The 20,349-nt window shown below is 38.1% G+C and overlaps 1 non-coding gene across 1 annotated transcript; it reads right to left on the bottom strand.

Annotated features, from left to right (window-relative positions):
- Positions 1–9,313: 9,313 nt before the first annotated feature.
- On the bottom strand, positions 9,314–9,419 carry LOC141638609 (small nucleolar RNA R71). The gene has a single exon (XR_012542154.1). It is a non-coding gene; the product is annotated as a small nucleolar RNA R71 (small nucleolar RNA).
- Positions 9,420–20,349: the final 10,930 nt, after the last annotated feature.

Here is a 20,349-nt window from a genome sequence, read left to right as displayed (position 1 = left end):
CTTGCAGAATTGATCTCCCTCAAGAATGATACAAGTGATCCCAAGACTCAATTTCTGTAAATTGATAAGCCAACTGTTTAGCTAATTCTTCCGGAAGAACTCTTGGTCGATAGATTTCCGTAAATCCTATCTATAGTCCACCATAGTCACAGGATCGTACGAGTGACCATAGTGTTGAGATAAAATAGGTCAATCGGTTCCAACTTACCCGACGTAGAAGGGGTCATATTATGCCTACCGACGAAGAAGGGACTCATTGGAGTTTGACCTATAAAGACCGTTCTCAATTTTTGTTTATACGAGGAAGATCCCATCAACTAAGTTTTAATTCATTTTAAGTGAACGAATAACTAGCGTCTGTCGTGAATGAATTAATTCAGATGATGGCTTTAAAACGTGTGACATGAGAATGTCAATGAAAACTAACTCGTGACCTCTATATGTGTCAGTTTTCATGCAATAAATAGGTGGTTTGGTTTTTAGGCGGAATATGATGCATATTATCGTTGCGAAAAATAAATAAAAGAATGCAATACGTAAATAAAAAATCCTAGTGTGGCCTATCCTAGTAAAACAAAACATAAAACAACTTTGGAATCCACCGTTGGACCCGAGAAGCTTGTCTTGATGTTCCATCTTGATCCAAGTAGCGGGAGTGAGCATCCGGTCTCCATCTTTGATCTTCTCAAAATTACAATTTAAAATTACAAATATAAACCTATTTACATTCTAATTAAAAACTGTAATTACAAGTGAAAAATCCAAAACGGAGATACGAGATCTCAAAATACAACCAAGACCGTGTTCCATCATTACGGTAACACGTTCTACTAAGGCCACACTAAGTTACAACCGTTTGCAAAAATAAATAAATACGTAATAAAAGGCATTCATAAGGATTCAAAATTAACGATAACTAAAAATGCATCAACTAAAAACAAATTCATTCGTGACATAATTCCGTAATTATGTGAAATTTATCCAAACCACCTTTTAATGATTAAAATTCATGTGATAAAACTGCTTCTATCATTTAATTTTAATCCATTATAATCCGTTACTTTAAATACACTTTAAAATAACTTAATGGTACGTGTGTGAACCGTTTCACAATCATAGCAAGTGTACAATATCCGTATAATGTACATTTTGTAGCCAAAAGAAAATTTAAAGCAAAAGGAATAAATTTTCAAAGCTGTCAAAACAGAAATCCCTTGATCCAGGGACACAGGTGCTCGATCGAAGAACGAAAAGGGCTCGATCGACTGAACTGCAAGTCGATCGAGAGGGTTGCCAAACATAAAGTGCTCGATCGACTAAACTGGTGGTCGATCGAGTACCTTTATCAGCAAATCTACTCGATCGAGTACGAGGACAACTCGATCGAGCAGTAGGGTTTTGAAAGGGGTCGATCGAGTACAACAGGGACTCGATCGAGCAAAAACAAGACAGAAATAGCACTCGATCGAGTAGAAATACGCTCGATCGAATGCAAACATCGCTGAAAAATTCAAAACCCTCGTGAAAACAGGTTTTACGATACAAAACCAAAACAATTTTGATCAAAAACGCATAAAATCAATTTCATAATTGACAATTCCTTAACATATTGCTATAATATCTGTATAAAATAACAAGATGCAAAAAAAAAAAAAATGAATTGAAAACAAAATCAGCCGTGTAAAGAGCCGCACGGTTTTCAATGCACAAATTCATCGTTTCAAAACCGTTTTATGAAAAACACATGAAAAATTTACGTGGCCTCGCTCTGATACCACTTGTGGGTAAATATCCGTATAATACCCTTTAAATTTAGGACTATAACGTAAATTTAACATGCGAATATCGTCATAAAACATAAATACAATATAGAAACGATAAGGATAGAAATCAACCTCGGGTCCTTTGATGCACGGCGTAAAGAGCAGAAATCAAACGAGATTCCCTCCTAATTGTTGCACCCAAGATTTGTCCGAGATATGCCCTTGTGCTAGAACGTGTTCTCCGATTGCCTTGCAATATTGGGAGAACTTGTTGTGAGTTTTTCTCGAGATGTGAGATCTCGGTTTCAGAGAAAGCTTGATCTCCAAAACCCTAATTTCAGTGTAAAATGAAATGTCTAGGTCAAAAGGAGAGGGAGTCTCTCCTTTTGTTTGGTTCGGCTGGACCGACGGTATGCATGGGGAAGTGGGCTTCTACTTCCTCTTAATTTTTACCTTGTGGACTGGCTCGAAAATTGCTAAATGTATATGACGCGGTTTATTATAAATCGTCATCGGTTATCGGTTATTAAAACATCAACTAATAACACGGGTTAGTTGAAGTATTAATACATGTCCGACAAAGACAATATTGTATAATTAATATTCAATATACATTTAATTAAATATAAAACGCTTATATTTAATTTTACGAATTAACTGGTTAATTCGCCTTAGCTCATAATATTTAATCCGTATTAAATATAATATCTCAACATCACATTTTGACTAATTACTAGTCAAATAACTTGGACTAACTGGTTAGTCAAATTGGCATCTACATGACTGTATTTTCATACCGTTACATCTCTCAAACGTATCCTATAGGTGTGACTTTTAGGGACCAGTTGATCACCGCCATCTGTATGACAATAACGTCAAACTTATCTAGCAAGCCAACCGTTATTGATAAACGTGGATCAACTGATAATAATACCAAAAGTATGCCCTTTGATCCTTTTAGAGGTTTATAAGTCCTTGCACTAACTGTTAAGGACACCAACCCCAACACATACAAGGAGCATTTTTCATTGAATAATTGGAGCCATGAATTAATGGTGATCGGTGTAGGATTATTAGATGAATCCATTGCAAATAAATGATTATAAAAACGGAGAGGAAAGGAAATTAATTAACATTTATCGTTTAAATAATACTTGTAAACGTTTTAAACAAGTTTTAAGCATTTATATAGTGACCTCTACCCAACTATTATAATGATCCCGAGATCCAAATTCATATCAATTCGGGCACGGTGAGCCGATTCATCCCTTATCAATATAACTTAGTGGATTAACTAGTTGCGCGTCCCAATCGGCGAAATTGGACCCATTCTTTTCCAACTTACAACGATCCATGAAGGATCGGAGCCCTGAAACATTGGTGAGCGTGTTGGAACTAGTGGTTGCAGATGTGATTGGAGTTGCCATTGCAATTGAGAAAACGATTTTGACTACAAAATAAGAAGTGAAGGAATTAATGAACATCTATCGTTTTGACAATACTTGTAAACATTTTAAACAAGTTTTAAGCATTTATATAGTGACCTCTACCCAACTATCATAAATGATTCCGAGATCCAAATTCATATTAACTCGGGCACGGTGAGCCGATTCATCCCTTATTAATATAACTCGGTGGATTAACCTCTTAATCGAGTTTACTTCTAGAACTCTCGGTCGATAAAAATTACTTTAATATTTATCTTTAGCCCGGAACACATGCGACTAGGGTCACGAATATTTCCGTTGAGCTCAATTCAAATTTCGATGTAACAACATTTTATTACCCACTTACCCAACGTAACAAGTTTAGCACCCCGGTGAGCCGAGCCTACTTCCTCATGAAATTGGGACTCATGGTTTCTACTATTTGGTAAGGCTAATTCTCAATTATTATATAGTGAGAGGTCTTGTCAGATCAATTTATTATCTATCACGTTTTAAGTGAACTAAAGCGGTGAACTACGATAATTATAATTGACACGGTCGATGACTCGATATGCATGTGTTGTTATGGCGATTTGGCAATGCATGCAACATATTAAAATAAATGCAAAGCAATAATAATGAATTCCTAGTATGGCCTTCCTAAAATAGAAAATCAAATAATCTATTACATATTCGGAAACCAACTCCTTTGGTCACTTGAATCTTCAAGTGGCACGCCCTTCCAAGAACACCCTCTTTGTCGGAACGTCTTCCCGAAATGGCACCGTCTTGAAGAAGCTCCATAATTACAAATAATAATAAAAATACAAAGCTATTCCTATTATACATTGTAATATGAGAAACAAGTAAAAACAAAAGTGATACGATATCACATTAAATTACAACAGAATCAATATTCCCTTTCATTATTACGGGTAAAATCGATTAAAACTAAGGTCATACTAAGATAAAATTACATAATTCAAAATTATATAAATAAAAAGACATTCAACAATTGCACTATGCAGCATTATAATATGTATCTATCATGCAAAATTATGTGCCAAATCACCCTATTTAACTTATATCGTTTATATAACCCGGTTTTATGGAAATACACAATTTTAACTTATTAAAATCGATAAATAATACTAAAATCTAATTTTAGTCCAAGTTAATCATCCTCACATGCTTAGGACTCAAACTTTAGTCATCACTCAATTTTTGACAATAATTCAACTTGATTTAATTTTATGCTCATTTTTTACCTTAAAATCATAACATTTATGAAATAAATCCAAATTAAATTATAATAATTTTAAAATTTGAATTTTAAATTTTTGAACATTCTGGAATAATTCCATGATACTCATAATGTCAGAAAATATGGTTAAAATTTTCGAATTTATTTCGAGAAAATATAGTTGCAATTTATCGGTTTTATCTCATAAAACATCTAAAGTTTACAAAAATTAATCCATTAAATTTTAAAACTTTAGATATGATAAGTGGGATATTTATTCAACCTAAAATAATTTTCTCATGCCATGCAATTCGTTTTAGCCTTTTTATGCTAAAATAGTCACTATTTATGCCATGTTTACACTAAAAATTCATAAATCATGCAAAATGAAATCATTTTATCTCAAAATTTACATACAGTGTGTAAATCATGCATTTGATAACATATTAAAATATTATGTGTTGGTTCGAAATTTAACTATTTTAAACCATTTTACCTCCTTTTAATCCATTTTTATCTCATAAAAATCATAAATCGTGCAATATTAATCACATTAATACTAAAATTTACATACATTAAATAAAATATTCATGTGAGGTCATATAAAAGTTTCAAGGTCAGAAACTTAGTTTAATTATTTTTAGCATTTTAATTTCCATTTTAGTCATAAAAATGTAATAAAATCACTAAAAATCATTAAAATGATCAATAAATTACCATAAATCATTTTAATGACCTAAAAAAATTTTAAGACCATAATATATAACATGCATCATGATTTCGTGACTTACTCTTATAAATCACTAATTTCTAGTTTTAATTAAGTTATATTTAACTCGGAAAAACTAAACCAATTATGCATGCAACATCCTATGCTCTGATACCACTTGTTAGGTTCATATACCTATTATTAAACTCTTCTAATATTGAACTAATTAACATTTTAATATGAGTTCTTTAGATCTAGTGCATGCATAACTAATTAAGTAATAAAATGAGAAAACAATGATTCTTACATTGTTATTTTCGGATTTATCGGCACAAGTAAGGTCTACCTTCACTTTTTATTGAGTTATGATGAGTATTAGGATGATCCTCCAAGACTCCATATTAGGAGCTCTCCTTTTGATTGCACCCAAGATTATCCCTTATCACTACTAAATAATATTTGCTAGATATTTATTTAATAGTCTACCTTAAAATTGACTACTAATACTCATATATTACATTAATAATATTAGTAATATTGATGAACAATTTGGATCAAAACTTCTCAAGTTTTAGAAAAGGAAAAACAACCATGAGAGACGTTTTGCATGTAATAAAGATGAGCATTTTTGAGAGAGTAAGTAAGAGGAAAAATTGTGAACAACAAAGTGTTCCACACCCTTCAATGATTCCGGCCATATGCTCTTATTAGAGCCTTTTTCTCTTCTCAAAAATCACATGCAAAATAGTATAGGTAGTAGGCTTAGTGTATAGAGTATTGTCATAAGTTGTTGGAGCATCTTTCCAACAACTAAATGACAAAAGCAAAAACACTACCATCATCACACTTTGACGACACACATATGCCTATATGGGTGCAATTTTGTCTTATAATATTTGTCCTACAAATGTTTATAAGTCTTATGTTTAATTATCTTACATAATTAAATATTAATTTGATCATATAACAATTATGTGACAAATTAATAAACATATATTCACTCAACCTATTGAGTAATATTTTACCATTATATCAACATATAATGGGTCCCATAATGGCTAGTTAGTTAAATTTACAACCTCTTGTAAATGTAAATAACTAATTACCTCTACCTCGAAATATTTATAAAATCTCAACATAATTTAGTGAATTAATATATTAATCTACTAAATCGAATCTTATTTAATCACATTACAATAAGATACATATTTCCTCTCATGAGTATAAATTGTTCAATTTTAAGGAATTAATTAACTTGTATCAATATACAACTAATTAACTTTACTGATAAGGGCATCATCCTTTAGGTGTGACCTTAAGGGATCAACTGATCATCACCGTCAACACGACAGTAACGTCAAACTCTAGCAAACCAACTGTTACCGATTAATGTTGATCAGTTGACTATTTAATTTATCATCCCTTTCGTATTCTTATTATGAGATTTAATTATGATATTAAATCATGTGATCGCACTATTGTTGAGGACACATACTCCAACAATTAAGGGAGTAAGAAGTTAGTTGAGTATGTGCACGATATGAGATTTTGGTGGAGAGTTAGATGACGATACAATTAAGGATAGTATTGAGAAGAATGTTGAGGTAAATTTTGTTGGTGGATTTGATTTCGTTATTTGTAATGCTAATAGAAGATAGGAAATGAACTGTTATATTTAGAGGTGAGTGTAAGAGATTTGTTATACGAGCAATAGTGGCATTGTGGTGTTGTCACTAGTGGTTAAGGGTGATGGTAGGTTAGAAAGATAGCAATTCTAAAGAGGTTGATTTTGTAGAGGCCGGATTGATGTGTACGGTTGTGAGGAAGTATAAGACGTGGTCTTAGGAGGCGGTTGCTAGTAGTCGAGTATTAGTTGTATGCTTATATTTGGCAGGGGGGATGTGTTTGAAAATGGGAGAATATAATATGAGGGCATACGAGTTAAGCTCGGACGAGAGGTAACCTTTATCAAGTGGTAACTTATGTGATCAGGATTGACTAGTTGAATGTAATTACTGATACGTGCATTTTATATAGCCTTTTTAGTTTTATTTTGCACGTATTTCTATGCATTTTTATAGCGTTATGTATTGCAATATGCCCCGAATTGGCTACTTTGGTTTGTTTTGTCTGTTTTGCAGAAATGAACCTGAAAGTGGTGAAACCGTACTCTTTTCGTCCTATTTAGCATGCATATTGAGGAGACGAGAATGTTAGAGTGAGAATTATGCCTTGAAGTGCGTGAATGGGTGGTCAACAAAGCAGTCAAAGACGAATTAGAAGCTGACCTTGAGGAAGAACACTCGATCGAGAGGTCTTTTGATTCGATCGAGTGGTTTTGTGGATAGAAGAGGTCAATCGAGTACTTTACTTTACTCGATCGAAATGCTGGATTTTGGGTTTCCTCGATCGAGAAGGATTTTTACTCGATCGAGAGGATTAGCTGATAAAGACCTTGATCGAGTGGTTTTATATCACTCGATCGAGAGGTTTTGGTATTACACGGGCTTAATTAACCCGTGTTGGACTTATTTCGTTAAAGACTTTATTTTGCCTATTTAAGCTTTCATTAATTAGGTTATTAAGTACGCTTCATTCATCTAAGAACTCTCTAATCTCTCTTTCATACTCTCTACTGTTGAACCCTCTCCTTAATCTCTTGCTTACTATTGGATTGTTCTTTACGCCAGATTGCTTGAGATTGCAATCTTTCTTCTCTTATTAAACTTAATCTCACTGTTTCTTGCTTTAATCCTTGTTTTTCTCTCTTAATTATTTCTGCCCTAATACTGTTTATGCTTAATTATTATTGCATCATGCCTCTAATTAGTATATTCATTATTATTATTGTTGACACCATTAGTATTATGAGTAGCTAAATTCTCTTATGTCGGGATAAGGAATCTATGGTAGGATTGTGACGATGTAGCGAATAGACTAGATGATTTATTTGTGAGAATCTGTACCCATGGCAATTTAATTGTAATACCGACTTAGTTGAGTGCACGCTTCTAAGTTACCTTTAATCTGGTTAAATTTATTCCTGGATCGGAAGATTGGATTAAATAGACCTGCTATGAATAGTAGACTACCCTGACGAGGACGGAAGTTACGTTAGTAGAAATCTAGGATAGAAAGTGGACCGGAAGGACCTTTCCTGTGTCCGTCTCACAGTAGATTGTCTAGGCTATTTGCATCTGAGTCGATAGACTACCATAGTGAACCGAAGTCCTGGCATGCTTTCTCTTATTTGAGCATCTTATTCATATTTTCTACCTTTCATTGCTCTCTCTTTACTGCTATTTCCTTTAACCTTTTATTAGTTTAGAAACCAAAATTCAAACTCCCCATTTGTGACCAAATAGACGGACCTTTAATAGATATCTTGCTTCCCTGTGGAGATCGACCCTTCTTATCACTAGCTTCTTTGTTAGTTTTAATTAGGTTTATTTTTGGTACAAAACGATAGTATCAAATTTTGGCGCCGTTGTCGGGGAGGCAATAGCCCTATCTGTTTTTGTTTTCGTTTATTTCTTTCCGTCTCAGGGAATTTTTATTCCTTGAGATAGTTCTCATTTATCTCTTTCAGTGTTGTGTATGCCCAGGTCAAACAGATCAGAATTAGTTCCAGCTAATCCTGAACCAGAAAGACTATTTCGGCATAGACTCCGTCTGCAAAGAGAAATTCGAAAGGAAGACTTGAGTACTTTCGAGCCCCAGCTACAACACTTCTTATTTGCAGAAGACCAGTCTTTTGAAGAAGACAATCTCATTTCTGCCAACAAGCCAGTAAAGATGCCTAACATTGCAAGTCACTCGGAGCCCAAAGCATCCTCGATTCCTAAAGGTTTTAATCTCACAACTGAGGACGGTAACACTTTCGATATCCGTCCGTCTTATATAAATCTGGTGTAAAGGAATCTGTACCGAGGTGTGGCGGGTGAAGATCCGCGAAAGCATATGAAAGTCTTTACTGACTATTGCTCCACTATTCCCGCCACTAAGGGAGTAACTCAAGACAAGATAAAGGAAGTGCTTTTTCCTTTTTCTCTGACTGACTCAGCTCGTGAGTGGCTAACTGATCTTGACCGGACTGCTGCTGGTATCACCAACTGGGAAACTCTCGCACTTGCCTTCTGTAAGAGATACTTCCCTCCACAACGCACTAATCAGCTGAGGGGTAAGATTACTAGTTTCAAGCAGGCACCTGATGAGACTTTCTATGAAGCTTGGTGCCGGTTCAAGAAGTTGGTGACGTCTCTTCCTCACCATGGTTTTGATTAGTGGTTCTTGTGCAACCAATTCTACAATGGGCTGTATGATGACCACAGAGCTATACTTAACGCCTTATCCAATGGGAGATTTCAAAAGAACATTGATGATGATGATGATAAGGGATGGGGCATTATTGAGGAGATGGAGACCCATTATGCTGAATATGGGAACCCACGGGATGGTATTCGAACGGTCCATTCGGTTGATAAGGCAGTCGTGGCTCAGCTGGAAGCCATGAATGCTCGGTTTGATAGATTGGAGCTGCAATCTGCTGGAGATAAACAGACGGTTCATTTGTTGACTAGACAGTAAAATGTCACTTGTGAGAGGTGTGGAAGCAATGACGGTCATACTGCTATTGACTGTCTGACTGAGAAGGAACAAGTCCTTGCCTTTCAGCAATATAGGCAAGGAGGAGGTTCCTATTACAATAATCAAGGGGCAGTCCATCCCAATTTGAGGTGGACAAGTCAAAATGTTCTCAATCCCACTCCTCCACCGCAGCAGCAGCAACCTTATGTCCCTCCTCACAAGGCTCAACAAGGCGTCCAAAAGCCTCCTTCTTTTCCTCCACCGAACCAAGGAGCATCAACTTCAAGTGGGGTAAGTGAGCTAGCTGAGTTAAAGTAATGCTTCAGTCGTTGACAAAGCAATGGCAGATGAGTGACTAACAAAAAGAAGCTTCAATCAAGTCACTTGAAACCCAAGTTGCTCAGTTAGCCGCGAACCAGTCCACGAGGAAACAGGGTCAATTGCCGTCCCAATCTGAGAAGAATCCACATGAGACGGTAAACTTGATTAATTTGCGAAGTGGTCGTTCTTATGACCGACCAAAATTTTCTACTGACAGGGACATTTCAGACCCGAGGAAGGCCGTTAATGATGATGAACAGTAGAATTTCTACCACGAAGAATATACTCGATCGACTGATTTCTGGTGGTCGATCGAGTAGAATTGTTGAAGAAAGCACTCGATCGAGTGGAAATGTTGCTCGATCGAGTGAATTGGATATTCAGGGGACCGATCGAAAGGTGAAAACCACTCGATCGAGTCAAAATATTGAAGAATTTGTTCCATCGAGTGGAAACTTACCTCGATCGAACACTGTGCATAATGAGGAACTCGATCGAGAGTCAGGAAATGCTCGATCGAGTGAAACATCACCTGGAAAGACTCGATCGAAAGGTAAAAAGACTCGATCGAGTGAAAAAGAGCCTGAACTTGCTAAGACGTTGGAAGAGAGAAACAAAGGGCTCGAGATTTTTATTACGGTGCCCTTCCTAAGGCGATTACAGAGCACTAAAGCCAATCAACAGTTCGGTAAATTTGCCGAGCTCCTGAAAAGCCTACAGGTTACTGTTCCATTCGCCGAGTTGCTGACACAGGTACCCTCCTACTTAAAGTTTATGAAAGAAATTTTGTCATGTAAGAGGCACATAAACGATCATGAGACGGTAGCTTTAACCGAGGTAGAGATTGCCCTAGTTCAAAATAAGCTACCTCCTAAACAGTCAGACCTGGGTAGTTTCTCGATTCCATGTCACATAGGTACCATTTGATTGATAACGCGCTATGCGATCTCGGTGCTAGCGTGAGCGTCTTACCTTTGTCTCTCGCTAAGAGACTTGGTTTGACCAAATTTAATTGCACAAACATGACCGTACAGATGGCCGATCGTTGTATATCACGGTCGTTAGGAGTAATAGAGGACATACCTGTCAAAATCGGGAGATTCTTTATTCCCGTTGACTTCGTAGTGCTTGACATACCCGAGGACACTCACATCCCTATTATTTTAGGGAGGCCATTTTTATTCACTGCTCGCGCAGTGATCGATGTCGGGGGTAAGACACTCGCGTTTCAGGTAGGAGATGAAGAATTGATTTTCCATCAGTCTAAATCTCGTAGGGCTCCCATGCAAGCTCAACCTTGCAATGCCCGCTCCTCTACTGACTCACATATAGACACTCCAGATGAGACTGTAAAATTTTGTGCTGCTATTGTAACCCCTCCGCCTCAGACTGAGAGCGAAAAGGAGGAACATTCTTCTGTTTTCCTTGCTGTTGGTACAGATGAAATAAATGCTGGAGTTGTCAACGGTCAAAGTGTGATTAATATCAATCAAAATGGAGATGCTAACGTCAAAGCTGATGGGAAAGACAAAGGGACGAAGAAAGTTCGTGCATATGTGGACGTTAACTATTCTCCCCCTACTGGTTCAAATTCAAGCTCGTGGAGATCAAAGAGGACGGTCAAGGACGCTGAAGGGACCTCCTCCAGTCAGAAGCCCTCCTTTGGGCTACTGCAATGTTTTGGGAATTGAGCGGGGAATGCCCCGTTGTAACAAATTGTAAAAAAATTTAAACTTCCGTCGAACTTCTTTATTTGCATTTGTAGGACTGCTAGATTTTAGACTGTTTTAGCGTAGCTAGAAAGACTATAGACTGTTATTTTGCGATTTGGTATGTTCGGGATATGTTTGCGAGTATTTTTATGCAGGTTTGGGGAGATAATGATGCATTGGGATGAATTACACGAAGAAAAGAACTCGATCGAGTACCTTTTGTACTCGATCGAGTGGAATGCACAGGAAAAGGATCGATCGAGAGGTTTACAGGGACTCGATCGAAACGGAAAAAATAGGAAGTTCTCGATCGAGTGGAATTATACTCGATCGAGTGAAATGCAGGTCAGACTTCTCGACTCGATCGAGTGAAATTGAATTTCACACGCAGGAAGTAACTCTTAAACTTCTTATTTTTCATTCTTTCAATTTCTTATTTCAATTGTTCATCCCTTTCGCGTTATAAAACCCCAAAAACCTCCATTATTCTTGCCCTCTACCAAATCCAACACCCACATTCTACTCCTTGTGCTTAATTCGACATTTGCCCCCTAATTTCCCCTTAGATTTTGTCTATTTCGCGGTCAATTAAAGGAATTAGGGTTTTCGGGTTTTTCATTCGAAAATCCGTCAATTGCCTCTATTTTTGTCGATTATTTTGCTTCTTCTTATGGGTTTCGTCATCAAGTAAGTCTACCCTTTACCTTTCTGTTAATTAATTGCTTTATTTCGTAATTATAGAGAAATTAGGGTTTAGGGTTTATGGTTTATGGTTGAAATCGAAAATTCCGATTCATTTGGGGATTTCGTGTTAATTAGTTTAATTGCTTATTGTTTCCCATTACTTACTTGATTAGGATGGAAATTAGTTCACTGCCTTCCACTAGTTCGACTGTAGTTCCGTCCTCGACTTAGACGGTGGTCCCTGCTGCCACCACCGTCACCACGACAGTTAGTACCACTGCTACTACCCCTGTTTTATATGTTGTTCCTACTGGTACTGCTTCTGCCGCTACTGTTAGTTCCGCCTCTATCGCGGATGGTACTGTTTCTACCTCTGTGTCGACCTCAGTTTTAGCTAGCACTGCTGCTAGCTCTGCTTCTGTTTCCATCTCTGCTACTTCTATTGTTGCAGCCACAGCTAGCACCTCTGGTACGGTGACCACCCCTGCTGCGTGGTGACCAGCTGTCACAGCTTCTTACCGGGCGGCCTTAGTACCTCGTTCCGTCAGAGGACGGCCTTCTTCTTCAGGTACTAGAGGTCGGGGTCGCGGACGAGCTACACCTTCTGTTGGCCGCTCTGCTGGTCGTGTCACCATCCGAGTGGATGATTCACTCGACTCGCACCCCGACTATCCCTAGGTAATCTTTGTTAATGTTATTCATCGCACTCGGTTCTTTGATTTAGCTAGATGTGATTTTCTGTCTACTAAGTTTTTGTGCCGTCAGTCACATGATAGGCTTGGTATTTAGGAGCCTGTTATTGAGATTTTGAGGGGTACGGGGATGTCTGGACTAGTCACCATGAGTGCCTTGACCGTCAAGGAGCTGACTCTCGAGTTTTTCAGCTCCCCGGCAACGGCGCCAAAATTTGTTACCGTCGTCAAGTACCAAAAATAAAACCTAGATACACTAACAGAAGCTAGCGGTAAGTAGGGTCGATCTCCACAGGGAGGCAAAAATGAGATTTATCTATTTTAAATTAGTGTAAGAGTAACGGGGGTTTGAGTATGATTTCTAAACTAAGAGAGGTGGCAAGAGAAATTGAGCGATAAAAATAGTGGGATTAACAATAAAGAAAGAGAACTAGGATTGTCGGGTCATCAATGAATGTCAGATAATTGCAGCTAAGGTCTCAAATCGGTCGCTTGTATCGGTCTAAGGGGCAACGAATATCTCCTTCCGGTCTCAATTCACCCTAAAACACTATTAGCTTAGCTTCCGCCCTCACTAAAGCATCCTAATGTTCACTGCAGGTCTTACCCATTCCAACCTTCTGGTCTAGGCCAAGGCTTATCAATTCAATTAGCTAAATGTGTCGACTCAAGCAGCTAATTACAGTTAATTGTAGTGATTAACAACAAAGACATGATTTTAGCAACAGATCTGCAAACCTGATTAGCAACTAACATTAACTCAGTGAATCCACTAAATCTTAGCATGAGAATTAGCTAAACATATTAATGAATAAAGCAAAAGAGAAAGATGAAGCAAGAACAAACATAATGAAGAAACAAGCAAAAGAGAATTAATATAAAAGAGAGACGAAAGGTTACAGAAGTTTTGAATCCGGCAAGAGAACAAGTAGCAGCAGAGATTAAGAGTAAAACGTTGATTAAGAGTATATGAGGTGTGATAAGAGATGTCTATTAACCTAATGACGACTTCTTTATATAGGGAAGTGAAAATAAACAAAAGATAACCTAAACACGGATTAAAACCTTGCGGCGGATAGGAAAGTACTCGATCGAGTGGTTTAGAACTCCTCTATCGAGTAAATTATAGTAAAACCTCTCGATCGAGTAGAAAAACTACTCGATCGAACACTATCTAAAATAAGCAATTTGATCTAGGACTTAAAATACTCGATCGTACACTATTCTATTCTATCGAGTGGTTTCCAGCGCCTAATTCTTGCTTCACGCACTGAACTTCAAACGGCTTCCATTTCTTAGTTACTTGGGAAAATAGAGCGTTTCCGGTGGCGTTGGAAAGCTAAGAGGACAAGATTTCATCTCCAATTGGAATCACCAGAAAATATGTTGTAGAACTCGAGATATGGCTCTTCAAATTAGGCACTAGTAATTTGAAGTTCTTCCTTTGCTCGCCTAGCTGTCTTACTCCTTTGCGCATCTCAAAATAATAGTCTTAAGGCTCCGAATCAACTCATCTCCTAAATGAATGCATAGGGACATGTTTTAGGCATGATTACGCTTCTCTTTGGTTCATTCTTGCAAATAAGACAAGAGAAACCAAAGTAGACAATTCGGGGGACATTTGTAGCTAAACACTACTAAATATGCATAGAAATGCGTGCAAATGAAGTAAAAAATACCTATATAAAATGCACGTATCAATTACGGGTCTATGATGTGTATAAATGTTTGTGTGAGGTTCTGACATCACGAGAAGTGTTATGGTGTGATAGTTATAAAGTTGTCATCTAAATGTCTTGTAATATATGTTGGGTACAGTAACCTAATGGAATGATAATCAAAAGTGATAGTTTGAGTGATCTGGCATGGCTAGTTATAATTGTATGTGTATTGATGATACATGTTTATTCCGTGAAATGGTAGGGATGATGTTCATGAGATTCTTATCTGTATATTCTGTGTAATATGTTGCGGATTGATCTATTAAAGCGGTTTTGAGTAAGTTTTCTTGTCCGGGAAGTTGTCCTGAGTTAGTGTCTATGGGAATTGTGTAAGTTGTGATGTCTATCGATGTGGTTGTTATGCCTCGAGTGGTGATCCGAGCATGGTACTTTGTGTTGTGATGCGGGTATTTTCGCCCTGCGGAGCGGATGTTGGTGGCGGTGTTGCAATGCCGTCACCGGTTGTGGTGGAGTAGGCGAGATGATTACGATACGAGTTTTTAAAAGTACATACCAGTTATATATAGATTGTTGTTTTGTTTTCTGCTGCTTCTTGTGAGTTTCGGTTTGTACAGATACACGGTTGTTTTGTTTATTGATGTTTCTTACCAGTTTCAGCTTGGGAGTGAGGGTAGAGTATGATATGAAAGGGAGTTGGGTATGTTTCCGTTTTTGTTATGATAAGTAATATTCTGTTGATGGGACACATATGCGAGAGGTTGTTGGAGTACTTGTGATCTTCTTTTAGAGGAGGCATTGGTTGACATAGTAATGGTAAGTGATTTGTGGAACATGTGTTGTACTAATCTGGAAGTTGCAAGTGGTTCATAATCTTTTATTGGGACAGTGACTATAGGGTATTTGAAAGTAATATCATGTTAAGTTATGATGAGTTTTGCGGTAATGAAAGAAAGGAACTTGAGGATCTAGTATGAGTGTGGGTAATAAGTGTGGATCGTGAGTTATGAGTATGGAGATAAGTGCATATATAGAGGACTATGTCGTTTCGGCGGTAATAGGGAACATTTGAAGTTTTGATTATGCTAAGGATTTTGTGGTACAAGTTAGGTGGTGTGCCGAATGAACCGAGGTATGAGAACTGTTTAAGTAAGAGAGCCTTGGAAATGGGAATGGTTATAGGTGTTGAGGTCATCGGCGGTTATCTTTGACATGCGGTGGTGATGAGGATAATGAGAAGATATAGCTCAAGATATAGTATTAGTGAGTTACGAGGACATAAGATTTATCTTAAGAGGAGTAGGAGGCGATAAAAAAAGAAGAATACTTCGATAGTGTCGACAGTTGGGTGATGATGTTTATGAGTTCGATAGTGTTGACAGTTGGATGATGATGTTATGAGTGGGAGTAAGCTTCTAGGACGAAGTTCCTTTTAAGGGTGGTAGAATTTAACATTCCGTTTGATGTTTATGAGTGTCTTGATATTGGATTTTCTAGTGGATAATATGTTAGTGAAATGGAGCTAGCGGCATTTGTGGATGGTAATTGGTAGTGTACGGAGTTAGTGTCGAGAGAGACTATAATGTAGTTGATACGATATCGTGAGCCATGTTGTAGAGGTAGGCATAGTTGGTGGAGTTGGTGTTAAGAGTTCATGTTTTATAGGTTGGGATTTTGTTTTGAGTTCTTAGTTGCGTTGTTGTGTCTTGATCGAGTTAGTATGGTTGTTTTGAGTATGGGTTGAACTTCGGGGACGAAGTTCCTTTTAAGGAGGGAAGACTGTAATACTACGGTTTTCTTTGTCTTTGGGCACTCTATCGAGTGGGGCTTACTCTGTCGAGTAAGTAAGTTGTTTTACGAAACAGTGTTCTGTTTGATAGGTACTCGATCGAGTAAGTGTAGCACTCGATCGAGTAAGGGTCACTCGATCGAGTAAGTTACTTTTACGGGTTATTTTTGACGGGATTTGTTAATAACGCGAGATTAGTATATTAATCCTTCCGTCACTTTCTTTATCATTTCTCACCCTTTCTAAAACCTTTCAAAGAGAAGAGAAGTTACGTTGTCATCATTCGTCGCGTTACTACCAAATCCCAAAGGCTAAGGTGGTCGGATCGTCGTGTTCTTTACGTCGTTGAGTTCGTCATGTCGATGGTAAGATCCTTGTATAGTTTTTATTATGTTTCATTGAGTTTCATTAAAACCTTAATTGGGTGATGTTTGGGGTTTTGGATGTTTTGTGTAGTGTTGGTAGTAATTGTATGTATACGTGTTATAGGAGGAGGATTCATAGAGAAGAAATTCTGATTAGCTGCTAGACGGTCTGTGGTGATTGCTATTCCAGGTAGGGTTTTCCTACTCAATATTGATTACATGGTTGTGTTGGTAATTATTTGTTGTTGTTGTATATTGTATTGGCATTGGATTCTGATTTTGTGATTGTTGGTAGTGTAGTGTGATTGTCTGTCTGTGGTTCTCGAGGTGCGTCCTCGGCTGAGTGGAGTCACTTGCGGGAATGGCTTCACGCCTTTGATTTGCCTTCTTTGGAACCCGCCACAGAAGGGATGTGCACATTAATGAATATGGGTATATCGCTCGGATGAGATAAGCGGGGCTTAGGTGGGAATGAATGGCTGCGGTCCCCCACTGGCGGTGTGGAATACTTGTTGCGATGATTATTCTGGAAGGACTACACACTTTCGTGTGTAGTCAGGTGTGTGGTGATGTGATGGAGTTTGGGTTAATTGAATTTGTTGTGGTATTGTTTTATTGCAGCTGTTTGTTTTGTGTAATCAGTACTGACCCCGTTTAAATGATTTAAAAATTGTGGTGATCCATTCAGAGGTGGTGAGCATTTGTCTAGCAGGTATTCTATTGATGCGCGCGGGATTAGCTGGGGATGGAGTTGCCACGAGTCTGATAGTAGTCTTACGCTGTGTTGTCTTTATACTTTTGTTACTTCAGTTGTAGTTTGGTTGTAGAATAGTTGTACTTTACTTTACTGTTGCCACGAGTCTGATAGTAGTCTTACGTTGTGTTGTCTTTATACTTTTGTTACTTCAGTTGTAGTTTGGTTGTAGAACAGTTGTACTTTACTTTACTGTTGGTTTTGTTATGTAATCACTTACACTTAGTTATTAAAGTACGTTATTTTATGGTCTATTTGATATACATTGCCTCGGGTAACCGAGTTGGTAGCATTCTCATGCTTTAAGTGGTCCTGGTAAGGCACTTGGAGTATGGGGGTGTTACACGTACCCTCAACCCTTACTCCAGATCTCTGTGAACATCCGTGTTCATTGGCATCCACGAGAGTCATTCTAGACATAAAATGCTAAGGGTAACGAGTTCTTAGTGTTCATGTCACTAATTTGTGTCTTGACATGACACGAGGTATTCGAACGGTTCCAATTTCCCATAAAAATTGGTGGCGACTCCACAAATGCAAACGCTTGTTCCCTCTGGCCCCGTGTCCACATTTTGGCAACTCCGCTTGGGAGAATACACTTACGTGTTGCCAAGGGTGAAACTTGAACAAGGTTAGGGAATAGTTTATACGAGACAGTAGTCGGTTTTCTTTACTCGACCTTTCTAGGTCGTTTTATTCGGCCTTCCTAGGCCAAACCCAACCCATTCGACCAATCGCCCCGTCTGAACGGTCCAAATTCTTATATGGGCCTAAAGATAGATAGAGGTTGACGTCAACCATACCGTGGTACATACTCCTGTTTGTGCCAAGGGCTTTCACTACTCGAGGAAATGGACTAGGAACCGACCTTACTCATGTTTGGCATGGACCTCTCCACATACCAGGGTTTGATTGCTTGGTATGACAACCCACCTTTTACACCAAAACCCTTTTAAATGCACTTAGCATACCGTTATAATGCCTGTATAAATGCTTGTATCATATGTGATCACCATTTTGTAAACAAAACCATGACGAAATTTTATAAAATAAAATCCTTTTCAAAATGTAAATATTTTTAAAATGGCCGAAATTAGCGCAAAATGAGTCGATTCTCTGTCAAATCTCCAGTCAAAATTCAGGCCTCAAAACCCCTTTTAAAAACCTCACTTCGAGTCAGCACTCCTACAACTATACTAGTTGCCTAGGACAAACATTTCAAGACTTTGTCATTTTCAAAACCTCACTTAACACAGTGGCACACTCCCACTTCACAAGTTGAGTCTTTTCTTTGAGTAAAGTGTGCTAGAATGGTCGATCGTGTTTTGATTCGTCATCAATTTCTTACCCAATTTCCAAGATGTCTGGAACTAGTACCACAAGTGTTAGTGGTCAACCCCAAAATGGTAATGATCAAATTCTAGCTGCGCTCGTCCGTCTCCAAACAAGCCAAGACCAAGCCTATGATCGCCTCAACGCTATTGAAGGTCGAATCGTTGCTGTAGAAACTAGACTCCCTTCTGCATAAAACGATATTCCTAGCAAGATCGTGCATGATAACCTTCCACCCTTTGTTGGACAATAAGAGACCAACCCTCCAATAGGTCCTACTGAAGCTAAAAAGCGACTCCAATACTTGGAGGAGCAACTAATGTACCTCAAGGGGGATGAAATCTACAGGGAGAATAATCGCAAGTATGAGGCCGTGATGCCCAATTGCCAACCAACTTCAACATGACTGACATCCCAAAATTCAAGGGGCAGGAAAACCCTTTGAACCACATTCGTGCTTTCAAATACTACATGTCTATCAAAAGCATCAAACATGAGATGTTCTTAAGGATCTTTCCTTCATCTCTCGACACAATTCCTAAGCAATGGTTCTACTCTTTGGAACACAAGAAGATTGCCACTTGAGATGACGCTACAATTGAGTTCGCTAAACAATACACGGATAATGTTGAAATCCAAGTCAACATGCGTACTTTAGAGGTTCTTACCCAAAATGAAAAAGAAGGCTTCACCGACTTCCTAAGTAGGGGGAGGAAGACTTGCACACAACTTGTTGAACGTCCAGACGAGGCCACTCTTGTGGAAATGTTCGTGGATAACCTGAGACCCATTTATGCAAATAACTTGAGATACCAAAACATAACGTCTTTCAAAGATTTGACTGTACCAGAGACAAGAATTGAAGATGACATCAATAAAGGACTCTTGTCCAAAACGGTAGGTCGTGGATATCAAGGCTCGATGAGTCGTTCTTATGGCTCTTCTAGCAAGACTGATGAGGTTAACCTTGGCGAATCATCTAAGAAGAATAATCCACAAAGGAAGTTCACAAATATTGGTGATTCATACTCCAACGCTCTGAAAAGATTGATGAAACAGGGTAAGCTCCAACCCATAGGACCTACACCTGACCCAGAAAAGAAGTCCAAATTTTGGGATGAGAATGCATACTGCGAATATCATAGAGGCAAGGGACGCGATATAGAGAAATGTTTTAAGCTAAAACATGTCCTTCAAGATATGATCAAAGATGGTCGTTTACCCATACCTCCTGGAGGTAAGCCTAACAATACTCAGAATCCTCTTGGAATTCTGATGATTACAGATGAAGA

This window comes from Silene latifolia, unplaced genomic scaffold, assembly GCF_048544455.1.
Source record: "Silene latifolia isolate original U9 population unplaced genomic scaffold, ASM4854445v1 scaffold_20.1, whole genome shotgun sequence".
Lineage (NCBI taxonomy): Eukaryota > Viridiplantae > Streptophyta > Magnoliopsida > Caryophyllales > Caryophyllaceae > Silene > Silene latifolia.
Note: the sequence above shows the minus strand (reverse complement) of the source record. Positions and strands in the feature narration are given on the sequence as shown.